The sequence below is a fragment of the Sorex fumeus genome, unplaced genomic scaffold (assembly GCF_029834395.1).
Source record: "Sorex fumeus unplaced genomic scaffold, SorFum_2.1 ptg000054l, whole genome shotgun sequence".
NCBI classification, from domain to species: Eukaryota; Metazoa; Chordata; class Mammalia; order Eulipotyphla; family Soricidae; genus Sorex; species Sorex fumeus.
The window spans coordinates 47,249,232-47,256,274 of NW_026606111.1; the positions used below are offsets into that span (position 1 = coordinate 47,249,232).

The 7,043-nt window shown below is 40.6% G+C and overlaps 1 pseudogene; it reads right to left on the reverse strand.

Moving 5' to 3' along the window:
• Positions 1 to 817: 817 nt before the first annotated feature.
• On the reverse strand, positions 818 to 916 carry LOC130033680 (uncharacterized; annotated as a pseudogene).
• Between the last annotated feature and the right edge of the window lie 6,127 nt (positions 917 to 7,043).

Sequence of the window (7,043 nt, forward strand, 5' to 3'; positions counted from 1 at the left end):
CTTCTTCCAGCCTAGTTTGGACTACTTTTGTTGGTCATTTTCCCAAATCTTGAGCTCTAATTTATTCATGCAGGCCCTTTCTTTCTTCCTGATGAATTCTGGTAGAGCTATACTCTTTCCTCTTAACACTGCTTTTGCTGTGACCCACAAGTTCTGGTAGCTCGTGTCCTCATTCTCATTTCTTTATGGAAATTTTTATTTCCTCTTTGATTTCTTCCCTAAGCCATCGGTTGTTCATTACTTCCCTTAAAGAAAATATTTCCTTGCTGAGCTTCAGTCTGTTTGATCTATCGAGAAGTGACAAAGAAGTGTTGAAATCTCCTACTAGTATTGTGTTGCTCTCAATGTTTTTCTATAAGTATATTAGAAGTTATTTTTAAGTATTTTGCTGGTCTGTCATTAGGAGCACCTACAGTGAGGAGGGTGAGTTCTTTCTGATGTACAGATCCCATGATCATGAAGAAATGACCTTCACTGTCTCTTATAACCTATAACCTGAAGTCCATATGGCCTGATACTAGTATGTCCACTCCAGCTTTGTGGAGGTGTTCTTTTCTTTCTTGAAGAATTGTTTTCCAGCCTTTGGCTTTGAGCCCATGGTTGCTTTGATTGTTCAGAAGTGTTTCTTCAGGCAGCAGAATGTTGGGATCAGTTTTCTAATTTATCTTCCCTTTCTGTGCCTTTGAATTGGCACACATTTAGTCCACTGACATTGAGGAGATTGTTGTGATGGGGATTTGTGCTATCTTTATGTAGAATTTTTGTACTTGTGTGGATTTTCTTAGCTTAAAGTCGCCCTGTTAATTCTTCTTGAAACAAAAATATGGATCACTTTACAAGTTTGCATGTCATCTCTGTGCAAGGACCATGCTAATCTCTGTATCATTTCAATTTTAGTATATATGTTACAAAACATAGTATGAGTTAATTTTTCCATATTTTTCTCTTCTTATTACTTTGAGTGCTGTCCTTACTCACTCCTATGGCAGACAGTGATTCCAAATCAAGGAATGTATTTCAAAGCAGCTTGAATAGTTAGATTTAGAACTTTAATGTCCTAGAAAGAAAAATATGGTTTTTACCATATTATCTTTTACCATACCCAAGGCATCAGTTTTACAAAATAATTCTTTTGGAAGATGGTATATGAGTCTTCTTTAATGCCCTTCCCTGAAACCTTCATTAAAACCATTAAACTAGAGCCTTTTGCTGTTGTCACCTCAGTCCCGTGTACATCTCCAGGAAAAGGTGGATGGTGTTGTCTGCAATTTGACCACCTTGAATGTAAGTAGGACTTTTCTCCTGAAGGAAGAGGTGAGGAGAATATTGATGATTTCATTCCACCTTATTACAAGTACAACTTGAATGGAAGGTGAGACTCATGAGGCTCCTGTAAAGGACAGATTAAGGGGTCTCAGTGAAGTTTAATGGCCAACACACATTAACAACACAGATGACTCAAAGTAGCCTGTGTGCATCTTTGTGTATAGTGAGTTTCATATCTACTGAGAGTGATTCTCAGTCATGACACACAGGCAAAACAGCCCTGTATTTAAAAATCTAGTTCTCTAAGCAGAGTGGGGTCTCTGAGGTGATTGAAAAGTGTATAGTAATTTATTACTAAGCACATAAGTACTTTTCGATCTAAAATTAATTCCAAATATGTCTAAAACGACAGGCTCCTGACCCCGCACCTGGCTTTCCTTACCGGGGCCCCTTGGATGGGGAGGGGTGAATTTCCCTCACTGCCCTGAGTAGAACCCCGACAGCTGAAGACCTCTGCAACCAGCCATAGGTACGCTTAAGACCACTCTGCCCAATCTTGAAGGAGACTCATGCATGAAGGAAGTGGAAGCAGAACCTGTGTAAACACACAAAAAATAAAAGGCTGGCGGTCAGGCCGTTTCCCCACTCCATGGAGGTCGATGGCGATGGTCAGGAGATGGAAGGAAACGGGGGTCAGGCTGGTTGGTCGTGGAGCAGCAGGTTATTACACGGAAGAGATGTATGTCATAGAGGCCTCAGGAATCCTCAAGCACGTGCTGGCACTGAGATCCAGGAAGATCCCCTTATATAGATCATAGAACCTCTAAAAGGGGCATTACAGTGATGTCATCAAAAGGAGTTACAGAAAGAACATTGAGGCAGCAAACCATATATTGTTTCTTTACATCCACATTGTTTCCTTACATCAGCAGGCCAGTAGTAATACTCCTCAGGAAAGAAGATACAAAGCCAAACTGAAACCTTCCACAATCACTTTCACAAGCTGCAACCACCTTGATTTGCATCCCAAAGACCAGCCTGGGTAGAGCTGGGAATCTACATCCCAAAGATCAGTCCTGGCTAGCACCTGATATCTGCAGATCTAAGACCAGCTAGGTTTCTGAAAGAAAAGGAAAACTGTCTCAGTATACTGAAATCATTTACTGAAGGTGTAAGGGACAGGCCCAAAATGGACTACCACCAGAATTATTTTAGCTTAGCTTAATAGGAACCTGCATTGCAAAATAACTTGTTTTTCAAGAAACAGGTCTAGATAAGCTTTTTCAGATCTGCTTTATAGGAGCCTGCACTGCAAAATAACTGGTTTTTCTGCCCCTGAGCAAGGAATTCAGATACAGGTACTCGAAGGGTGGGGGTCAGACCAGATAACCGGATATCTCTCACAAGACCCATGTTGCAAGACCCAGGACTGCCTTAAAAACCTGTCAGTTCCTAGGCACCAACCCAAAATGCTGATCTTTAAACTATAGGCTAAGAAGTGATTTACCCTTAATTGGATTGGTTAAGAAAGCATATGTTGTTACAAATCTATTGGCTATGAAATGCGCAGGCTTTGCTGTAACGGCCAGTGAAGGCCTATATAAGATCCCCTTTGAAGAAGTTCGGGGTCTTGCCTCACCTAACTCACCTGCGTGTCTGTGTAGGCGGCTTGACCCTGGCTAGCCAGTCTTACAATAAACCTTGCTTGATGTTTGCAGTCTCTGGAGTCTCTTTGTCGTTAAAGGGAGATCACGATCTGCGCCCCAACAAAGGCAGTTTGAAGGGGAGAAAGCAGTTTCATCCAAGCTAGTCAGGACACACAGGAAAACAGCTTATAGGAGGTCTTTCTCCTCTCCTTGTCCAACCAACATATAAGCATATATAATATTAATCATTTTGTATGGACACAGTAAGAAATACTTTGAGCTTGTAGAATTGCTCTCCTAGGGTCATCTCGATCTCAGACTGCAGTGCTCAGGCAAGATATCTTTCCTATTCCTAGCAGCAGGGCCCTAGTGTTGTCGTTACTTTTGGATCATGACATCATTTGCCTATGATCAACCTCTTAACTTATAGTTAAGAATCGTGGCACCTTGGCCTGGCCCATCGCGATGCCAGGTTAGCACATAACTTACCGGCTTGCCCTGGTAACATCCAGGCCCACGTCGGGACCCTGCCCTTGGGGTGCTAGGAAGTGAGGGCAACTGAGGCTTAAGTTGAGAAGACAGAAGCCCAGGAGTGAATAATATTCAAAGCCAATCAATTCCTAAGTTGCAAAGCATATGAATTAATTGTCTTCCTGTATCTATACAAAAGGACATTGCATTAAGGTAAACTGCTCAAAAGACATAAGGAGAGGAGGAAGGCAATAACTTACAGTACAGCTTCAGTGTCTAAGAAGGATGAGACCTTACAAATTGGTTGGGGCAGAGAGCATAGAAGTGGTTACAGACAGACAAAGTAATGGAAGTGACTCGGGAGCACTGTGATGGGTGCAATTGGATAAACCTAAGCCCCGTGTACTTCAACAGAACCCAGGTGTGCGGGACAGGGGGATGTGATCTCCAAGGCTGCTCAGATCAAGACTGGGCCCCCTCCATCCAGATCCCCCATCTTCTAGTAGCTAAGTGTTACAACCAGGAACAGCCCCTGGAGCCATGTAATCCCATCAATGGCCAAGATCCAGAGATTGGATATTGTTGATAAGATAACAACTCTTATTGTCCAGTTCTCACTCTCAGGGAACTTGGTAGGCTTCTGTGAGTATCTTGCCCGCATGGCAGAGTCTGTGCTTCTGGTCACTGTTTCTTTTGAAGTACAGAAGCTACTTAATTTAAGATAGTCCCCTTTGTTTATCTCTGTTTCCAGTTGCTTTGCAAGTGGAGTGTTATCTTTGAAGATACCTTTAACTTCAATGTTGTGGAGGGATTTGCCCTTGTTTTCAATGTACCTGAGGGATTCTGGTCTGATTTTGAGGTCTTTGACCCATTTTTATCTGACTTTTGTGCATGGTGTTAGGTAGAGGTCTGAGTCATTTTTTTTTTTTTTTTGCATGTAGCTGTCCAGTTTTTTTTGCACCGTTTGTTAAAGAGGACTGTCTTGCTCCACTTCACATTTCTTGCTCCCTTATCAAAGATTAGATGATTATATATTTGTGGTTGTGTGTCAGTATATTCAATCCATTTCCAATGGTCTGCGGCTCTGCCTTTCTTCCAGTACCATGCTGTTCTCATTATTATCACTTCATAGTAGAGTTTGAGGTTGGGGAAGGTGATGCATCCATCGTTTTTTCCCCAAGAATTGCTTTGGCTATTAGTGGGTGTTTGTTGTTCCATTCGAATTTCAGGAGTGCTTGATCAAGTTCTTTGAAGAATGTCATGGGTATCTTTATAGGGATCACATTGAATTCGTACAATGCTTTGGGGAGAATTGCCATTTTGACAATATTAATTCACCCATTCCATAAGCAGGAGATATGTTTCCATTTCCTAGTGTCCTTTGTTATTTCCTGTTGTGTAGGTCCTTTACCTCCTTAGTTAAGCAGATTCCAAGGTTCTTGATTTTTCTGAGGCACGATTGTGAATGGAATTGCTTTTTCATGTCACTTTCTTCTCTCTCATAAGTTGCATATAAAGAAGCCATACACTTTTGGGTATTGGTTTTATAATCTGCAATTTTACTATGAAAGTCTATTGTTTCTAGAAGCTTTTTTGGTAGAGGTTCTAGTATTCTTTAAATAGAGTATGATATCTGCTGTGAATAGTGAGAGTTTATTGCTACCTTTCATACATAAAAACCCTTAATATATTTTTCTTACCTTATTTCTGTTGCAAGTACTTCCAGTACCACCTTGAACAGAAGTGCCAAAATGAACTTTTACGTAGCACTTTCTGTCTGTAAATTTCTATGCTAAGAACAGTGGAATATACAGTGATATCTTAGTAATTTACAAGTAAATTATGAAGACAGATACTATAAAAATTTCTTTGTATAAATTTCCAAAATGTGTAGCTTTTATTAAACATATTAAGAATAAATCCTATATCTTGATTATACCCTGAATATTATTTCCTTGTTAGAATTTACCCTTCTAAAATGCAATAAAGTGACACATTTTAAAAATGTTGATTATTCGCTTATTAATTCAATGAATCTTTGTTAGTCTGGTGGTGCAATGCCTCCAGGAAGTCCACCTAGACTCTTAGGTGAGTGCATCAACAGTCTGATGGTGTCTTCATGCTTCCTGATAACCTCAAATTGCCACTGTGCTGCTGGCTGGATCCCAACACCTCAGGACTAAGTTTCCCGAGAAATTAAACTCCCTAAAGATATGTGGGAGCCATGTTCACAAACCACCCCTGGCTCAGCTATACAAGCTAATGGATTGGTCTCGTTTCAGAGACCCATAAACAAATCTTGAAAGAGATCAAAAGCCACAGTTAATCTTGGACCTGCAAAAGGATGAACACACTAGGGTAAATCGAGGGAGGCAGGTTAGTTGGGTGCCCACCCAACCAGAACCCAGTGCAGCCACTTGCTCCCACAATCGAAAATCGCCACCATGCCCTCATCTGGTTTCCAACTTCTCAGGATGGCTCTCACTGAAATATAACAGCTGAAAATTCGGATATGCGGGTTTTGTGACTGAAATCTCCAGGCTTTCTCTGGGTCACAATGGGCATCCCATCCCCACTGCCCTGTACTTATGGAAGCCTCAGCAGTCATTTCCATACCTCAAAGCTACTCCAGTCGTAGCTTCCTGTAAAAAATACTAAATTCCTTGAGCAAACATGATGACCTCTTAGTACATATACGAGACCCATGATGCACAAAATAAAAAGGAGACAGAGAGAAAGAATCAAAGATCCTGCCATAGAGACAGGCTGGCGTTGGGGGTAGGGTGTTGGGGGATGGCTTTAGGGAACCAGGAACATTGGTGGGAAATGTACACTAGTGGAGGGATGGATATTGGATCGTTATATGACTGGAAGCAAATTATGAATAGATTTGTAATGGTCTATCTCACAGATATTCAAAAAAACATTACAAATATATATCCTTAATTTGTAACTCAGACTACTGATAGAACATTAAAACCCAGCATAACTATTTTTGTGTTCTCTGTAGGAAAATAATGTTACTCCCCTGTGTGCCAATAGCTTGAAGAATGCTAAACCCAAAGATACATCAATGACTGTCTTTGGCATGAATATTGTAATTGCAGCTATGCTATGTTTTAGAATCAGTTCATGGACAAGAAATCAAGAGGAGCAAGTGGCAAAGAGCATCAGTGTTGAATAGAGACATAATGTTTGAGGAGCTTGCAAGGGAGACGGAAAGATTTGGCATGAGAAGAGGGAAGAAACAGAAGAGTGAAGTACTAATAAGTATCATGAGAAAAATGCAAGGGAGGACATTTCCTGGCAAGTGTCACACTCTGTTGAGCTTTTGGTCAGGATAAGTATTAGAAAGTATCTTTCCCATTTAGTGGTAAAAAGGTAATTTTGATGGGTGCATTTAAAAATTACTTTAAAAATTAGAATCACCAAGAGATACACAGTTACAAAGATGCTCATAATTGAGTTTCAGTCATATAATGTTCTAGCACCCTTCCAGTATAATGGGGGCATTTTTGAAGGAATATCCCTGGTGGGAAGACTAGGGCATCTGAATCTTAACACATTTCACCAAATATATGATCTCTTCTCACATGATATATCCTTTCTCCCCTGCTTCTTTGATTTATGTTTTCATACAATATTTCCTTGTGAACCTCA